The sequence below is a fragment of the Nomascus leucogenys genome, chromosome 18 (genome assembly GCF_006542625.1).
Source record: "Nomascus leucogenys isolate Asia chromosome 18, Asia_NLE_v1, whole genome shotgun sequence".
NCBI lineage: Eukaryota > Metazoa > Chordata > Mammalia > Primates > Hylobatidae > Nomascus > Nomascus leucogenys.
The window spans coordinates 48,025,940-48,044,966 of NC_044398.1; positions in this window are offsets into that span (position 1 = coordinate 48,025,940).

Consider the following 19,027-nt stretch of genomic DNA (forward strand, 5'->3'; position numbering starts at 1 on the left):
AAAGATTAATCATTGTTCAGGAAGTCAAGAAAAGAGTTGCAAAAGAAGGCACATAATGGCAAATGTTACAGAGAATGAGCAGAAAGAACAAGATTAGGAAAGTCTTCTGGTTTCTTCTGGATCAGACCTGCATAGTGTGACTTATTTATCTTGTTAGAAGTCATTTCTTAAAATATCACACATAACCATGTACACATTCAAGGGTAAGATCAAATTCCAAAGCCAGATATAAATGGAGTATTCTTTTCTATGTGTTTGAAATTTGTGCATGTACCAGGCTTGATAACAATATGGCTTCTTGTCAAATACAAATATTTGAATATTAAAATCAGGGAACTCTGAGAGATAAAAGTCTATTATCTCTAGTAAGGACAATATTGACGTGATGAGTATTCTTTTTTTTTTTTTGAGACAGAGTCTCATTCTGATGCCCAGACTGGAGTGCAGTGGCATGATCTCAGCTCACTGCAACCTCTGCCCCCTGGGTTAAAGTGATTCTTGTGCCTCAGCCTCCCAAGTAGCTGAAATCAAAGGTGTGGGCCACCACTCCTGGCTAATTTTTGTATTTTTAGTAGAGACCAGGTTTTGCCATGTTGCCCAGGCTGGTCTCAAACTCCTGATCTCAAGAAATCCTCCCACCTCGGCCTCCCAAAGTGCTGGGATTACAGGCGTGAGCCACCATGCCCAGCCAAGGTGATGAGTATTCTCAGTAAGCTTTTATACAAATGCTTCCGCATGTATTTTCATACTGTTTTAGTGGACTCCATAGTGAAGTGGCTTGACTTACAAGTGCAGGCATGTTTTCCCCCTGCTTTTCAAAGAGATGAACCACTTGAAGGTGATGGCTAGGCCACCTGCCTGCTGTGGGGAGGATGAGGGGATAAAATGGAAGAGACTCTTGGGAAATCCTTTTTCTGGCATGAAAGAATTAAAAAAAGAAAAAACAATGAAAGCACCTAAATATTCTGTGCTTTTGGGACAGCCAGTCCAAGTCTGTCACAGGTCATCAATGTAAGGTCGTTGATGATTTCATTTTAATCCATCCCGGACATCTCTCCATATCGCAGAATCACTGACCATGAAATTTGGCAGAAGTGACAATTTTGTTCACTGCAGGGCTGGCACTAACAGGATACAGGATATTACAGATCAGAAGGAAAGCATTTTATTGCTGCCCCCTGGGAAAGCTCGGTGTTACCCGAAGTTATTTCCTACAACCTGTTACCTCACCTATAAATCTGATCATCGTGGCTAAATCATTTATTTTGTTTTATATGGATAAAAATGCTGTTGACACAAAAGGTCTAAGGTAACCAGGAGGTATAATTTGAGGGATATGGAAAAGCATCCTTCAGAGGAAAAAAGAAGGCTCACTTCATTGGTCTCCCTATGAAGCCTTAAAAGTCACACAATATTCAGGTTTTGGGGTTGAGTTAAGGCGTTGACTCATGAACATGTTGATCTGATCAGTTAACGCTGGTGATAGCCTTCCATTTGTCAACCTAAAATGACCAAAAGGCCCAGGATCCACTTAAAAAGAGTATATTCATGTTCAAAGTGTGAGGGCAGCTGTCCCAGACACATGGACATTAAAAAATCGACCAGCGCTCCTCATGTGGGGAAAATAAAGATCGTTTATACAGACAAAAATTGAAGTGCTGACAGAATTACAACATTTTCCATACAAAGGCTAACAGATAGATACAGGATGTGATTGGCTACAATTGATTAGACTCTAAGGGAGTTGCTTAACCTTCTGTTATAAAGAGATACCAGTCACAAGGGTCTCTATCACCAACATCATTAAGTCTAGGTTTGAATGAAGAACAGAGAGCCTGGGTCATCTGTATCAAGCTTGTCCAACCCTGTGGCCCAGGACAGCTTTTAACTGCACCCCAAAACAAATTTGTAAACTTTCTTAAAACATTATGAGATTTTTTTGTTGTTGTTGTATTTTTTTTTTTTTTTTTAGCTCATCGATGATCATTAGTATTAGTGTATTTTATGTGTGGCTCAAGACAATTCTTCTTCCAATGTGGCCCAGGGAAGCCAAAAGATTGGACACCCCTGCTGTATAACATCTCACTCAACACAAAGGTCAGGAAGCCATGGTCAGTCATGCCCCAAAGAAGAAAAACCGCCATATTATGTGACTCAGTTTCCAGGGCTTAACTTTTCCCCTTGGCATAATAAATCTAGAAAGTCCTAAAATTGTACTCTCTTTTTACTTTCTTTTTACTCTTTCTGTGAGAGGATGGAAGATGGAACATTTTGATGGGAGGAAAGTTTGGGAAAGGCCCAGGGTTTGGCTGGGAAAGCTGTGAGTGGTTAGACAAACGGTGTGGTGCAATTGGAGGGAGTAGGCACCAGGTTAGGGGAGCACTGTGATGCTGTTTGAAGAACATTCTTATCACCTCATTGATTTTCCTCTTTCACTGTATGTAATAGGCTTGTCCCATGGCAAAGAGAAATTGCTAAGAATAGCCTTTTCGTTGGGTACAGAAAAACAAATATCGCTTTCCCTTTTATATATGGGAGCTAAGAAAGTTGATCTCATGGAGGTAGCAAGTGTAATGAAAGACACCAGAGGCTGGGAAGGGGATGTAGGGAGGGGGATGATGGCAGGTAGGTTAATGGTTACGAACATACAGTTAGATAAAGGAATAAGTTTGTCTTTTTTAAAAAATAGAGACAGGGTCTCACTCTGTCACCCAGACTAGAGTGCAGTGGCACGATCATAGCTCGCTCACTGCAGCATCGGACTCCTGGGCTCAAACAATCCTCCCGCTCTGGCCTCTGGAATAGCTGGTACTGCAGGTTCTCACCACCAAGCTCAGCTATTTTTTTTTATTTTTTGTAGAGATGGGGTCTTGCTGTGTTGCCCAGGCTTGTCTCAAACTCCCGGCCTCAAGTCATCCTCCTGCCTTGGTCTCCCAAAGTGCTGGGATTACAGGCATGAGCCACCCTACTGGGCCTAAGGAATAAGTTCTACTATTGAATTACAGAGTGACTGTAGTTAACAATAATACATTGTATATTTCAAAACAGCTAGAAGAGAGGACTTGAAATATTTCCAAAACAGAGAAATGATAGATACTCAAGGTGATAAACGTTCCAAATGCCCCCACTTCATCATTCACAGTCCATGCATGTAACAAAATATCACATCTACCCATAAGCACGTACAGATATTGGTATCAATAAAATTTTTTAAAAAATTAAAAATGGATAAGCTTTCCTGCATTTACAGACAGCAGTGGGGCAAGCTTTGAGAGAAGCCTGACCAGTATTCAAATACAATCTCTCTCACTAGAAATTGTAAAATTTGGGAGCTTTTGTTGCTAACATTCTTTGAGTTTCTTTCATCTGTTAAATTGGCATATCTTCCTCAGAATGTTGTTCTAGGGTTCAATGCAATCCTAGGTATTAAATACGACCATCTGTATAATGCCTGACACTGATCAATGCTCTTTTCCTTTCCTTTTCACCCCAAGCTGCCTCTCCTAGTAACAAAGAGGAGAACACACGGAGGCTGAGGGAGAATACCAATGATGTCACTTTTCTCTGTCCTGCTCCTGCTGAAGATCCTCTCCTTGGCTGCTTTGTTTGTGTGTTTCTGGAGGGTCCAGCCCCATTTGGGTGGGGCTACCTCTGCCAGGGGCAGGGCATATGACACCTGTGCAGTCCGCCCAGGGCATGAGACCTGTGCAGGTTTCTAGGGAATGAGACCTGTGCTTAAAAGAGCCTGGGCTTGGTTGAATCCTCTATTATTGTCACCTAAATATTCTTAATAAGTTTTGAAACAGGGGCCTGGCATTTTCATTTTGGTTTGGACTCAAAAATTATGTAACTGGTCCAGACCAGAGGGCATTTATTCGGTGGCATATTCCTGTTCTGTATACAAGTGCAGGCATGTTTTCCCCCTGCTTTTCAAAGAGATGAACCACTTGAAGGTGATGGCTAGGCCACCTGCCTGCTGTGAGGAGGATGAGGGGGTAAAATGGAAGAGACTCTTGGGAAATCCTTTTTCTGGCATGAAAGAATTAAAAAAAAAAACAATGAAAGAAACATCTTTTTACTAAGGTTTACTTGGTCAGTGAAAGCATTGTGGGAAGTCGGCATGACTATTTAACTATATTCCTTCTCTACTTTACATGTTTGGAGCCTTAAAATATACATATTCACATATCCTGAAACACAAACCAAATAATACAGCTGCCAAAGGATTTGGATATTTTAGGACACATTTGTTTCTCTTACATTTTGTTGATGTCTAAACACAGACCTTTGAAGTGAAAATTCCCTCGTCTAACTTAATTTATTCACATCTTTACATTGACTATCTGGATGGTTTTTATGACGACTTATGCTCAAGCTTTGTTTCCAACCTCCAAAAGCAAAGATCAAGACCCCTGTCAAGGATTTTCACTGAAGAGAAAAGATGTGGGTGATTTAAATCAACTTGGTGATTTATTTTGTTTTACCAGGAAATTGTTTCCTGACATGAATTTGCAAAGAATAGAAATCACTGTGCTTGCAACGTTGGCGACATCTAATGCGAGTCCATGATGTGAATCAACATGGAAGCCAACGTGCAGTGAGGAAGGCCAGTGTCAAAACTAACCCTCGTGAACCAATTTGACATAGCTGATGTGTTCGTATAGTGATCTTGAAAGCAATCGTGCTCTGAAATATAAGGAAATGCTTTGTCAGAGACTCTTCATCTTTTATCTGGAGAAGTTTTCAAAGACCTTGAATAGCAAGAAAATGGCATCAAGATAACTGTGAACACAGGAGCCTCTGCGGATACACAGCTCTCCTTGTGTCTTGGTGACACTGTCAGTCAAAGACCCACAGGGGCTGGTGCTGCAGGAAGAGATGGAAATGGGACTTGGCACTGTTTAACCCCCGCCCCTACCACCACCATGGCTTATCACCTATACAAGGGAGTTCAGCATTGGAGAAAAGAAAAAGGAGCAGATGAAAAGATTTGATTTTGATATTCTCCTAGATTTCTGACCAGACACGGGTTGAAATGCCAAATCACCATGTGAAAACCCAGTGGTAGGGTACTGTCTTCTAATTTAAAGCAAAACAAGAAAAAGGGCCACCCTTTACCACCGTTCAGAAAAACTTGGAACAGGGTATCATAAACCAAAGAAGTTTGGATAAGCATCCAAAATTTTAATTAAACGAATGAGCAGACATGAAAGGATGGTACAAAGGATAAACTGCCATTTAATTGCCTGGTGTTATTATTATTAATTAAAGTCAATTAAACTTCCATGTGAGGCTTGTGTCCTTTTCTGAGAAATATGCAAATCGTTCTTAGATATAGTACTTAATTGGAAGATAGAAGTAGTTTTTATCAGGGAAGGAAAACAAACCGGGATTGACTGGGAACCAGGGAAACAGGATTACTGTGAAATGCAGAAAAACGTGATGATGGTTAAAGTCAATTCCCTGAAAACTAAAACAAACCCAAAAGCAAAAAACAAAATTTCATTTCTAATTTAAAAGGGGGAAAAGTTTTGCATTGGAATGCTGACAAACCAACAGGAGGCTATCAACTGGTTTGGAAAATGGAAGGCAAAGTTAGTACCATGTTGCTAGGCAACAGATTTCTAAGCTCTGTTCTCCTCATTTCTTAAAGGACTGGTGCAATGTTTTGGTTTTGCAAATACTATCTATTTATTGACTTATTCATTGTGAATTAGAATGATTGGTCTCAGAATAAGACTGGCTAAGCCAGAAAAAGCGCAAATGCAGTCAATTAGAACATGATTAGGAAGTCAAAATTTGGGCACGTCATAAGGCATTTGCTCTGTGGGATGAAACGATGGTTCCCTAATGCTACTCAGACAAAAGGGGACTGGGTGTGACCAAGACGATTCCTAATTAGAGAGCTTCAGATCTAATGGAATTATAGATGATCAACAAAAACTTACTGTGAAAACCAAAATGAATGACTAAAGATGAATGGCACAGAGGCTGACAGGGAAGAAAGGAAAGAGTTGTCCTTTGGAAGAGGATCTGGGATGTGTGCTCCAGGGTCATGGCCCACAGGAGGCTGTCCCTTGTAGGTCGGCACTTCACAAACACGCCAGATTGGTCACTGCCAGTTCTCAGGTGCTGCCTTCAAACCCCACGACGAAGAGGGCTGCGAGGGGTCAGATAAGATGTGGCCTGATGGTTTAGCAAACAGGTCTGACTGAACAAGATGGAATCTGTGGCCTTTGAGATGAAAGCCCCTCTGGGTCTCTCTCATAACAGAGCTACTTCATCAACTTTCCTAATGTGGAATCAGATTCACAGCTAGAGGGAGGGAAAGAAAACACTTTTGGAGCTTGAGAAAAAGGGGAGGATTTGATTAATGTATAGCTAGGGAGTGAACCAGTTCTCAGGGAAAAGAATCTTTGATCAGTGGTATGGAGAAGCATCTTTCAAACCTCCCAGATTCCAGCCACTTTAAAAGGAACAAAAAGAAGCAAATTCAGAGCACAGCTGTTGTTATTTAAAAACAAAATCAAAAAGAAAGAAGAGAAGGGGAAAAAATCGCAGCGAAATATCATCTCAAATGGATTTCCTGGAATAGCAACAAATGAATAATGTGCATCAAAATTCACCTCAAAACTGGAGGAACGCTGTGTAGGCCACTGTGCTGGAATATATTCAGGTCTTCTGAGAGAGAATTTATGCATATTTACTATTGGCCATCTTTTCCTATAGCCATGCCTGTGTCTGTGCTAAAAAAAAAAAAAGCAACTTGACCTATCAAATATTAGGAAGGAAACTAGCCTTATCAGGGGCCTACTGTGTGCAAGACACTCTCACTTGGGTTATCTGGTTTCAACGGTAATTATTTTTTCTGGGAATTCAAACTGTATGAAGTTGCTGAGTGAAAAACAGGGGTTTTCTGTCCTTCCATTAGCAACTGATGGGCAGATGCATTAGAAAGCGTGACAATCATTTCATCTTATAGGCTTGAAGGGCACATTTATTCCAGTAATCTTTGGAAATCAAATGTCAGCTTTCATGTCAGCTCTTTCTTGAAACATGTTTTCCCTCTTTATTTATTTATTTATTTTTTCTGTTTAACAGCAAGGCATTAAACATTTTTGACTGTTTGACTTTTCCAATCCTCTCTATGAAGTAGTGCACATATTGGCAGAATTGTTTTTGTTTGTTTGTTTGTTTGTTTTGACTATTTGTGGTTTCACTTCAGATAAGGTGTAGAGTCCAGGAACCCAGGTTCCTGTCACTCCTCTCACTGTGTGAGCCATCCATGACTAGCTGCTAAAATGTTCATGGTGGCTGCTTTTCTCTAACTTTTTACTATTGCTTGCTGTGTGTCTGGTTGAATTACCATTGCTACTCTCAAAATCTTTTTTTCTTTTGAGACAGAGTCTCACTCTGTTGCCTGGGCTGGAGTGCAGTGGTGCAATCTTGGCTCACTGCAACCTCTGCCTCCTGGGTTCAAGCTATTCTCCTGCCTCAGCCTCCCAAGTAGCTGGGAATACAGGCACCCGCCACCACACCCAGCTAACTTTTTGTATTTTTTTAGTAGAGACGGGGTTTCACTATGCTGGCCAGGCTGGTCTCAAACTCCTGACCTTGTGATCTGCCAGCCTCAGCCTCCCAAAATGCTGAAATTATAGGCGTAAGCCGCTGCACCCGGCCCTCAAAACTTTTAATGTGCTTCAAAGTTTCCTAGCAAAATTGCATAATATTTGGCAGGCCATTCAGAAAAAGGAACCCTGCAATATTGCTACGTACCTGTCTAGTGAAATAAATCTGAATCTTAATCAGGAGAACTGTCACACTGGAGAGCTGTCTGTGATAAGAACTTTGCCATCGCCAATTCTCTATCACCACTTGCCCTTCTAGATGTTTGATCTGTGGGCTATGTTAGGCTAAGTGCAAATAGTAGGGAGACTGTAGTTGTAGTAACTAGTCTAATCACAGCCACTAGTCAAAGCCAGCTACAGAGTGTGACTGCAGAGGTGTGGTGACAGCACTCTACTTAATTAGAACTTCCATGACCCTCTCCTTGAAGCAGGTTCCCCAGTTTGAGTCCAAGAGAGTCCTTGTGTTCGTAGAACTTCTTTGGTGCAGAATTTGCAGACAGAGTCCAGATTTCACATTAACTACTCCGTGTTACACCAGATCTCAATTCTGTTGACTTTTAGATGTGATCTCTGGTCCATGCCGGTCAGCGTCTCCCTAAGGACTTTCATATGGTTTTCTTTTCTGTTTCCTGGGGCCTGGCTTGTCAGTGCACTGCTGAGAGGGCATCAATCATTGACAGCTCCCAGTCTTTTATCACCAGTGAGGATCTTTGACTGTGTGAAGGGGCTCTGGTTCATAACCAAATGTATTGATCAGAGCCTGCTGGAGTCTGGGCTTAATGTGTATGCCGAAATGGAGTTTGCCATTAAGTGTGGAGCTAAATAGTTCATTTTCTTCTGTGGGATAGAATAAAATCGCTCAAAGAAGCACTTGGATTGAAGATCACAATAGCTGAAAAGCTAAGGAAGAAAAAAATTAGGTTTTTCAGAATTGATTACAATATTTCTAAAGATATTCTTTATCTTTTGACAAAATCAAACTTTCCATTTGGACTTGGCAGTGTTAGCTTTTAGTGAAACCTATTTTTATGGTTCTTTCTGATTAATGGAAAGGAGTCATTTTCTTTTTCTTCACTGTAATAAAAATCAAGCTGTCTTACGGTCCCCTTTGAAACAGAAATCAAGGGATGATTTGAACAGAATATTAATACTGCTGTGTTCAACTTTAGGGTTTTACCTCGTCTTAATAGACCAAATTTTAAACTGATCTTCTCTCTAGAACACTATCTTCATTTTGTGTCTATCTGAGTGTTTATGACAGAACTTGATCACAATCTTTCTTACGTTCCGTCTTATGTACAGATAGCAGAGAGAAGAAAGGCCACGGCTCATTCTTTTGTGCAGTGTGTGTGCTTGAATGGGCCAGACAGAATGTGAGATTAGATGAATTTGAGCATCTCAATCATTTTATAGTAGCTATTGTTACAGTTTAGAATTCATGGGGCATAATTTTTAATTCAAGAACACAGAATAGATTCCTCTCTTCTAACAAATGATTTCTCAGTTTCCAATAAGGCTTTTTAGAATCAGGCCATGATCTAAGAACTCAAGGTAGTATCCTTTACTATACATTGATTTCATGTAATCCCATCCTACAGGAAATCTTAACACTTCTGCCAATCATGATGTCTTCCAGCAGCTCTGAGGCCCCTTCTGAATCCTTAGAGGGCATCAGAATTATTTTAATGGCTAGAGTTTAAAATCTCTTCTGATCATTCTAGGATTTTTCTACCACCATATTTCCACCAATGTATTCCACTAAAGTGTTATTTCTCAATCTTTTTTTCATTATTAATCCCCCACCCCACTGGTGCCTTTTTAAAGTATTTTTTTCCTCAATTGTTCTCCTTTCCATGAAATTTTAATTCCACAGATAATACTGTGTGTCTGTTTGTGTTATGTGACCCTCCATATAGCCACAAAATATAATAGCCAAGATTTTTTTTTCTTTGCCCCCCAGGAACCATTTCTCATTCCCCAACTTTAAATGCATGTACTAAAATATGCATCTGCAAACTCTACTACCAAGTAAATATTACATTTTATTTCCTTAATACACTACATGTGACCGAAGCCTTTTGAAATAATTGGCTACTGATTGTAATGTACTTTTTTAAAAAAATTTTTATTTCTATAGGTCTTTGGGGATCAAGTGGTATTTGGTTCCATGAGTAAGTTTTTTAGTTCGGTGAGTTGTGAGATTTTGGTGCACCCATCACCTGAGCAGTATACACTGAACCCAATTTGTAGTCTTTTATTCATCACCCCATTCCCACCCTTTCCCCCATGTCCCCAAAGTCCTTTATATCACTCTTAAGCCTTTGTGTCCTCATAGTTCGGCTCCCACTTATAAGTGAGAACATATGATGTTTGGTTTTCCATTCCTGAGTTACTTCACTTAGAATAATAGTCTCCAGTTCCAACTAGGTTGCTGTGAATGCCATTAATTTGTTCCTTTTTATGGCTAAGTAGTCCATTGTGTGTGTGTGTGTGTGTGTGTGTGTATATCTCACAATTTCTTTATCCACTTGTTGATTGATGGGCATTTGGGCTGGTTCCATATTTTTGCAATTGTGAATTGTGCAGCTATAAACATGCGTGTGCAAGTATCTTTTCCGTATAATGACTTCTTTTCCTCTGGCAGTAGTAGGATTGCCAGACAAAATGGTTGTTCTACTTTTAGTTCTTTAAGGAACCTCCACACTGTTTTCCAGAGTGGTTGTACTAGTTGACATTTCCACCAGCAGTGTAGAAGTGTTCCCTTTTCACCACATCCAGAGCAACATCGAATTTTTAAAAAATTTTTTTATTATGGCCATTTTTGCAAGAATAAGGAGGTGTCGCATTGTGGTTTACAAATTGCCAACAAACATGAAAAAATGCTCAGCATCACTAATGATCAGGGAAATGCAAATCAAAACCACAATGTGATTGCAATATACTTTTAATGTTTTGCTTGAAAAGAAGTTGCGATTAAGGTTCACATGTTGTATGTGCATCTCCTGCTGGTAATGTCAGCCCTGCAGCTGCTGGGCTGATGAGGGAGTGAGGATATATTTGGACCCAAGCTGGACATCAGAAAACAGTTCTTGGCCTACAGTGAATCATCGGAATTTAGCTCTATCCACTGTGGAAGCGAAAGTGACTTCAGCTAAGTGTAATGTGTACATTGCACTCTATTTCGTAGGGTTTCCACTATGGCTTCAAGGTAAAAAAGTTTTTTCTCCCTCTCTACCCTCCTCCTAATCTTTTCAGCTTGATCCTGACACCCTCAACCATAAAGATGCAGTTTCGCTTTTGCAGCATTGAGTTCACTTCTGCAACATTGAGTTTTGGTATCAAAGAGGGCAAATACAAAAAAAAAAGGAATAAAAAAGGTGATACAGAAAGTGAGGAAAGAGAGAAGAAAAAATAGGAGGAGACACTGGAAAGAGCATCATGAAGTGTCTGATAAGAGATGGGTGGATGGGAAGAGGAAGAAGGGTTTCACTGTGGTATGGGGATTGTTCTATGCACCTGATTATGATTCACAACATCTTTCCAAAATACCTTTGCTGATCAACATCCTTCTTTTACAATGGGGGACAGAGATGGTGAAGAACGTGTTACAGGAAAGGGGCCCCAATCCTGACCGCAAGAGAGGGTTCTTGGATCTCATGCAAGAAAGAATACAGGGCGAGTCCATAGAGTAAGTGAAAGCAAGTTTATTAAGAAAGTAAAGGAATAAAAGAATGGCTACTCCATAGACAGAGCAGCCCCGAGGGCTGCTGGTTGCCCATTTTTATGGTTATTTTTTGATGATATGCTAAACAAGGGGTGCAATATTCAAGCCTCCCCTTTTTAGACCATATAGCGTAACTTCCTGATGTTGCCATGGCATCTATAAATTGTCACAGCACTGATGGGAGTGTAGCAGTGAGGACGACCAGAGGTCACTCTCGTGACCATCTTGGTTTTGGTGGATTTTGCCCGGCTTCTTTACTGCAGCCTATTTTATTAGCAAGGTCTTTGTGACCTGTATCTTGCGCCAACCTCCTATCTCATCCTGTGACTTAGAATGCCTTAACCACCTGGGGATGCAGCCCAGTAGGTCTCAGCCTCATTTTACCCAGCCCCCACTCCAGATGGAGTTGCTCTGGTTCACATGCCTCTGACAAATGTACTTAGAGGAAGCTTCAGCGACTTGCTCATGTTTACATAGCTACTAACCAACAGAACGAGGATTCAAACCCAGAAATCCTGGGAGCCTGTGTTCATCACCATACGCCTCTGCCTTTACACCAAGAACCCACCAAAGCCCCACCCTCTCCAAATTCCCCAGTACTGAGTGCTACTGCCTGAAACAGTGTTTTTCAAATTGTCCCTTAGCAGGCCTCTGGAATGTTGTTGCTCAACCTTTACTGTTTCAAAGAATCCCCCAAGGATTTCATTTAAAATGCAGATTCCCATGCTCAGTGCTAGAGAGAAGTAGATACAGAGCCTGGAAACCTGTCATTTTAAAGAGCACTCCCAGTGGTCTTCAGTGTCTTCAGGTGGCCTTTGTACCCACTTCTCAGTTCCACTTCACTCAGAGCCGCTCCATTTTGTATGTTGCGTTGTTAGGTTTTTGCCCAGGATTCCCTTCAAGGAGACGGCTGTTCAGCCTCCATGAGTCAGAAATCCACTGGTCTGGCTGGGTGCGGTGGCTCATGCCTACAACCCCAGCACTTGGGGAGGCTGAGGCGTTTGCATCACTTGAGGTCAGGAGTTTGAGACCAGCCTGACCAACATGGTGAAATTCTGTCTGTACTAAAAAAATTAGCTGAGCATGGTGGCACATGCCTGTAATCCCAGCTACTTGAGAGGCTGAGGCAGGAGAGTCACTTGAACCTGGGAGGCGGAGGTTGTAGTGAGCTGAGATCTTGCAATTGCACTTCAGCCTGGGCAACAAGAGTGAAACTGTCAAAAAAAGAAAAAAGGAAAGAAAGGAAGAAAGCAAGAAAAAGAAAGAAAGAAAGAAAGAGAAAGAAAGAAAGAAAAAGAAAGAAAGGGAAAGAAAGAAAGAGGGAAAGAAAGAAAGAAATGCACTGGTCTTACTCATCATGCTCTGGGAGTCATCATGCTCTGTTTGGGGACACTATGGCAAATCACGTTTCATTAATAAATTGCCAACAATCTTAAGTACAGAAACAGGAGCATAATGTATATATTTTACTTGTATTATTTTACTTGTATCCTGCCTTATTAAGCCAATTACTGAAATTCATGCAATACAATAATATTTAAAAAGTGAAGAATGTATTATAAATGAAAAAATTAGGCTGGAAAACTAAGATAGAGGTGGAGTATATTTACACAGAACATATGCTATGCAATCCCATATACTTGCTAGACCTGAGTAAATTGGCCTGTGAACTTTCTAGCAGATGAAAAGAGGGAGTGATCAGTGTTCTGATTCTTTTTGATAAGCCATTTTCCCAGGAGTACAAGCATTCCTGTGATCACTACCCGAGAGAAATTGTCCACCCTGAAACACATTGTATGATGCTCTGGTGGCATCTTCACAGTAAACCCAATCATGAGGTTCATTTGCTGCTTCATATACCTCCCTTTGTGCAATTTGATGGTACCATGGCAAAGCCAATTCAGCACATGTAACTTGGTGAAGGGTCAGAATGAGAAAGTCCAGGTGCTCAGTTCTCCAATAGTCATGTTATGGTTTGAATGTTTGTCCCTTCTCGAACTATGTTGAAATTTAGTCCCCAGTGTGGCAGTAGAGAGGTGGAGACTTTAACAGGTGATTGGGTGATGAAGGTTCTGATTAATTGATTAATGGATTAATGGCTTAATAGATTAATGAGTTTTCAAGGGAGGGGAACTGGTGGCTTCATAAGAAGAAGAAAGAGGAACCTGAGCCAGCACCCTCACCATGTGATGCCCTGTGCTTCCTGGAAACTCTGCAGAGAGTCTGCATCAGCAAGAAAGCCCTCACCAGACTCAGCCCCTCAACACTGGACTTCTCAGCCTTCACAACTGTAAGAAATAAATCCCTTTTTAAAATAAGTTACCCAGTTTCAGATATTCTCTTATAAGCAACAGAAAACTGAGACACCAAGGATGCATTTTAAAGCATCTAGAATTTAGGACAGGGGTTGGCAAACTATGGCCTGAGTCAAATATGATTTATTTAAAAATAAGTGGTTGAAAAAAAGAATATTTCATGATGTGTGAGAATTATATAAAATTCAAACTTCTGTTGTCTGTAAGTAAAGTTTTGTTGGCATGCAGCACACTCCTTTATTTTAATGTCTATGCCTGCATTTTTGCTGCAACAGCAGAGTTGAATAGGTGAGGCAGAAACCACGTGGGCCACAAAGGCTAAAGTTTTTACTATCTGGTCTTTACAGATAAAATTTACTTCTGCTTTAGATGATTGAGAAAGGGATGAACTACATATCGTTCAGCCTTGTTTTTCTCAACTGACCTTCGCTTACTACTGAGGGGCAATGAGTTAAAAGCCACAGTCCCTGAGCAGTGTTTAGAATATGCATGTGTGATTTTTCCTCTCTTGAGGTAGACACATATTTTTAGAGTCAACTGAGCTGTGTGCGAGACACCCCTCCTCTTCTGAAAGATTGCAAAGCTTAATGGGAGCATGCTATATATTTATGATATAAAACCACAGCTATGAACACACAGATTCGTGGGAAAAGAAACAGACTGTTGAAGCAGGGGGATCCTCAGTTACTGAGTTTTCGTCTGATCATTTGCTATCTGTTCTTCTATTTTGTCATCTGCCAGTGGTGTTCTAACAGACACGTGGGAGCAAACACCGAGGGTGTAAGAAAAATATATGTTGGAAAACCAGCTTGACGGTCATTAACTCAATATCCTTCCCAGGACTTGTTCGTGTCTGATATCCTTGGATTTTATTTGCAGGATATTTTGACACGGCTTATAGAGCACTATTATTTTATGGGAACAGTCTGAGAATGACAAGTTTAAAACAGAAGTGGACTCTAACTCCTTTATTGCAAGACAGGGCTCTGAAATTTTACGGGGACAGGAGAATCTACTCAATTACTAACCAACAACTTTATAATCTTATCACGATAATGGATTTTACACAATCTAGTTGCCTGCAGATGTCTGTTCCTAAAAGTATAAAATGTAAACAGCACTAACAAGCCTGTTTTGGGTTCATTAAAGTAAGCATGTACCAGTCACCTGAGCAATATGGACTGGTGTGACAATAAAATTCTTAGGAAGCTCTCTTTTTAATATAGTAGATTAGAAAACTTGGGTAGGGTATTTGCTTCCTAATAATGCTTCAAAGGTATAGAGAAAGCTGTCCTGGATTCAGCTGTCAATCTGTGCTTAGAAATGTCACCAATAATTTGTAGCCTGGAAGTGCTTGACTTGTGGACCCCTGGTGCTAATTGGATCCACTGATTTCTGTAAAATCCCTACCTGTCATCAGCTCAGTAGTAGGTATGGTATTGAAACTCTAATGAACCCAGGACTAACTTTAAATAGCCACTGATTTTTTTAAATGTTATTACCAGGCCACAGGTTTGGATTTTTAGGGAGGGAACTTTATTCTTTTATAGCCTGTGTATAATCTTATAATCTTTGATTAGGATCTAAGCTGTTTAAGAAGGAGGTCAAGTTTTATCCTGGAGGACACCCTATTCTTGTAGAAAAGGTCGTTGGAATTTCAAAACTCCATCAGATAGAGCTTGCTTAGAAACTGCAGAGAAAATGAATCCTGAATTCTTGTTAGCTAGGAACTCACTTGCTTCACAGTAGCAATAGAAAAATTCATTTCAGGAATGAGGAATCCATTTCAGGAGTCCAATGAAGTGGATTGACCTGAGTGGGTGACCTGAAACCGCATTGCTGCCTGCATAGCTTAACTTTGGTTGCTATTTTCTTTGGTGCTGCAGTTTTGGAGCAGAAATCACTTGCAAATATGTTTTACATCACAATGGGAGGTATTCTCCTCTAAAAGAAGTGACTATCCTGGGTGACAGGGTAGTGTCCTCTGGGAGAATCAGGAATACATTTGGAGGGGCTCCAGTAAGCATCATTGTTCTTTGATACCTACCAGTGTCCTCTTCTTAGCAGGACACTCCCAGTAGCTGTTTGCCATGGAGGGGACAAGGCTGCTCCAACTGCAGTCTGTCACCCCCTCCAGCTGGACTGGAGAGGCCTGTGGAAGCAGCTGGGGTCTTGGTTGGAATATTTTCCTCATGCTAGTTAGGTCTGAACATTTCTGTTACATTCTTCTGTTTAGCTCGATGGATGGAATATAAAATGGTCCCCTTCCCAACACGTACCTCTTTACCCACCTGAAAATCCCATGAGGACCTCCATGTTATGAAATGTGTGCTTATTGAGAAGTGGCTTTTTCTTTTATGGCGATGAAAACCTTGGGTGTCCACAAGGAAAACACACTGTATCCCACTATACCGTTTGCCAAAACCAGCAATTTATGATGCTATTCCCGTAAACCAATGTCCAACTGCTATCAGTTCGAGTAATTTCACCGATGTGATTCCTGTTCTTGGAGCCCTTGGGCCGTAGCTGCACCAGAATAGATTAGCGAGGACGGACGTGTTAAGTCGTGCGGCCCAGCCCAGTCATCTGACCCTGGGGAGTGTTCCCTCTGGAATGGCTTTCTGATGCCCCAGCTCGTTGGATTTGAATAATGCCAGCACAGGACTGTGGCTTCTTCCCGTGGGAGTTGATAATATAGTCTCTTCCTGCTTTCAGCATTTTTTTACTCCCATTTCTTGATTTATTCAATCCTTCCTGGGAATGGCCAAGCCAGCCCTCGCTTATGGGACACTTACTTCTCCTTTCCATATTTTCCAAGATTATCTATTAGCTAGATGTGGGGCATCTTATATCTCTCTTAAGTTGTCCTTTTGGTAAACTCTGCTTAGGATTCCTTTGTGAAGTGAGTTGTCCTTCATCTTCCTTATTTTGTTGCTACATATTCATAAATTCTCTTTACTTTTTCTCTGCCTCTTCATTCTTTTTAATTTTTAGTTTATTATGAGTACACAGTAGGTGTATATATTTATGGGGTACATGAGATATTATTTTGATACAGCCACACAATGTGTAATAATCACATCAGGGTAAATGAGCTATCCATCACCTCAAGCATTTATCATTTATCTGTGTTACAAATATTCCAGTTATGCTCCTTTACTTGTTTTAAAGTGTACAATAAATTATTGTTGGCTGCAGTTACCCTGTTGTGCTATAAAATACTGGATCTTATTCGTTCTCTTAATTATATTTTAGTACCCATTAACCATCCCCACTCCCCCTGTACCCCTTACCTTTCTCAGACTCTGATAACCATCATTCTACGCTCTATCTCCATGAGTTCAATTGTTTTAAAGTTTAGGTTTCGTGAATGAGTGAGAACATGAAAGTTAGTGCTTCTGTGCCTTTAGCCTTTTCATTCTTCATTCTATGGGTATGTCAACATTAGAGAGAAAGGGAAATGGGAAGAAAGAGGAGGTGCAGACTATGGGGAGTCCCTCACTAGCAGCAACTGTTTGCTCTCAGGGCTGACTTGGAGTCAGAGGATGCCAAAATGGAAAAGCGACTGTCTGGAGACGTTGGTTTTCCAAGACCTGAGATGGGAACTATGAAACCAAAGAGCAGGCACTGGAAATCCTGCCACCTGCCATTTTTTTGGATCCCACTGCTGGCCTGAATTTTTAGCTTGAACCAGTTTGCTTTCAGGCAACTCATCTTTTTTCTCTGTTCTCACCATGGCTACATTTCTCTCCTATAACCACAGACCACCAGATTAGGGCTGGAGGGTACCCCAGAGACCATCTCCTGCAGCCCTCTAAAATTAGATTCGAAGAATCTGGTCCCAGAGGGGCGATGACTTCTTCAAGGTCACACAGCAAGCTGGTGGGGAAGCTGAGACTAGACGCCCATCTACTGAATTCCAGGCCAAAGCTGTCTTCTCTAATGGATAGCTGGTTCAATCTGTGGAATTCAGCAAAAGGTAACTTCTGCTGAAGCAGCTGCCTCCAAGTGTGCTCCAAGAGTAATGGTGTGCATCAATTTGCCAGAGAAAAATGGCAAGGGATAGAATTCACAGCACTGAGAGAAGAAATGTCAGATAAACCTTCAATTAGCCTTACTCTTCTGTAGGAAAACTGAAATTAACATAGCACATAACACCAAATTATGATTTGACTTGGAAGCTACAATCATCTACATCTTCTGGGTTTTCTCCCTTCATAAATTAAGGTGTTTTTCTTTTTTTTTTTTAAATAGTAGAGAGTAAAATTTTGAGACAGGTTTTCTAGGCATTATTTAATCATTCAAAGTTTTTTAAAATCTATAATCCCTGAGCCAGGCAATAAGTAATTGGTAATTATAATTTGGAATTTGCAATGAGGTATTTTAAGCAGATCCTATGGCAGGCAGCAATGGGTATGACTAGTAAGAAGGTGATAGCCTCTGGTTGTAAATTCCTGTGCCTCTGTTACTGTTTATAATCTGCCCTTGGGCTGTCCTGTGGTATATTACTGACTCATTATTTTTTTCATTGACATGTGCATGTGAGAATAGAGTGTTAAAAAAATTTGGTGTTCCAGACTGGGTGCAGCGGTTCATGCCTGTAATCCCAGCACTCTGGAAGGCCAAGGCGGGTGGATCACCTGAGGTCGGGAGTTCAAGGCCAGCCTGGGCAACATGGTGAAACCCCATCTCTACTAAAAAATACAAAAATTAGCTGGATGTGGTAGTGGTACCTGTAATCCCTGTTACTCAGGAGGCTGAGGCAAGAGAATTGCTTAAACCAGGAGGTGGAGGCTGCAGTGAGCTGAGATTGCAACACTGTGCTCCAGCCTGGGTGACAGAGCAAGACTCCATCTAAAAAAATTTAGTGTTCCATACATGGAGACTCCTCTCAACCATAAATGAGCTTTTCTCATGATTAATGATGTAATTTACCAATTATTAACCCTAAAGCGCTATCCATTAATGTCAGTGAGTCCAAATAAAGGTGGGTAAAGATACTTATCTTCTATTTTGGTCCTTAGCACTTGAAACTAATAACTGAATCTATTTCTCATGTTGTAAAATGTAAAAAGAAAGAATGAAAAGTAACTAAAAATGTCCCCAAAGATCTATTTGGTTTTATATTCCAGCTTTGCTTGCTGCAACATTAAAATACAGCTTCTAAAGTGATTGTAAGGTTGAGTGTGGAGGCTCACACCTGTAATCCCAACACTTTGGGAGACTGAGGTGGAAGGATTACTTGAGGCTAGGAGTTCAAGACGAGCCTGGGCAATATAGCAACACTCCATCTCTAAAAATAAATAAATAAATAAATAAATAAATAAATAAATAAATAGCTTGACATAATGGTGCACACC